This window comes from Tiliqua scincoides, chromosome 2 (assembly GCF_035046505.1).
Source record: "Tiliqua scincoides isolate rTilSci1 chromosome 2, rTilSci1.hap2, whole genome shotgun sequence".
Classification (NCBI taxonomy): Eukaryota; Metazoa; Chordata; class Lepidosauria; order Squamata; family Scincidae; genus Tiliqua; species Tiliqua scincoides.
In genome coordinates, this window is record NC_089822.1 from 180,188,565 (window position 1) to 180,189,846 (window position 1,282).

General features: G+C 49.4%; 1 pseudogene; it reads left to right on the forward strand.

Moving 5' to 3' along the window:
- The first annotated feature begins 962 nt into the window (after window positions 1-962).
- On the forward strand, window positions 963-1,082 carry LOC136643527 (5S ribosomal RNA; annotated as a pseudogene).
- The last annotated feature ends 200 nt before the right edge of the window (window positions 1,083-1,282 follow it).

Sequence of the window (1,282 nt, forward strand, 5' to 3'; positions counted from 1 at the left end):
ATTGATTTCACCCACCTTCAGAATCCAATACATAGCTTTCCATTGATATTAATGTTTTATACTGTTTTTATTAAGATCTAAATATGAAGCAAGGCTGATCCAGCCGTGAGATGAGGTGAGATGAGGTGGGCTGCCTCAGGAGATGGATGGGTGCAGGGTGCATTGGCCATCTCAACCAATCCCCACTTGCCCCCTTACTTCTTCCCTCTTGCTCAGCATCTCAGCAGAATGGGAAGGAATAAGGAAGTTGGGAGAAGCACTGTCCCACTTCCAAATTTCCAGCTTCCTTGTTCTGCCCTGTTCTCCTGCACTCCTGCAAAACAGCAGCAGAGTGAGGAAAATGAAGCACATAAGCTAGGCAAGCTTCTCCCTAGGATTGGGCCTGATATTAAGCTTGTGTGCAGGGCTGGCCCAAGACCTCTTGACGCCTGAAATGGTACGCCAAGTGCTGCCCCCCTCCTTACCCAAGGATATGCCTGGCTCTGCACCTCCTGCTCTCCAATATTCTAGCTCAGCACTCTCCTACCCTCTACAATTCCTCCTCCCTATTTCCCTCTTCCTTTTCTAATCGAGAGAGTGGCAATAAAAGAAGGAGCAGTGGAAGTATCTCCATTGGTGGGGATAAGCACTCCCCAACAATCTGATGTCTGAGGACCCAATCCTATTCCATTTTCCAGTGCCGGCGCAGCTGTGCCAATGGGGCATGCACTGCATCCTGTGGTGGGGAGGCAGTCACAGAGGCCTCCTCAAAGTATGGGAGCATTTTTTCCCTTACCTCTGGACTGTACTAGTGCTGAAAAGTTGGATAGGATTGGGCCCTGAAGGTGCTGGAAAGTTGAATAGGATTGGGCCCTGAAGGTGCTGGAAAGTTGGATAGGATTGGGCCCTGAAGCAACTGTGTCAGTTGGCCTCCTGGATGAGCCAGTCTTGCTTGTAAGCAATGGAGATTCCGTTGTGGGTAAGCTTACAGCAACTGTTACCCTGCACATGCCCAATCTTGTCTAATCTTGGAAGCTAAGCAGGGTCAGGCCTGGTTAGTACTTGGATGGAAGACCGCCTGGGAATACCGGGTGCTGTAGGCTTATACCATAGTCTTTCGAGACTGAAGGTTGCCAACCACCTGAAGGTTAAACTCAGCTGAACTTGCACCCTGCCCTCAGTCTCCAGAAAGCCAGTAACTACCACACAGTGGAGGGCTCTTTCTAATAGATACTTGCACAGATTACTTGCCATTTCTCAGGCCCTTCCAAATAGGGACTTCAAGTGCAAACTGTATTCTGTC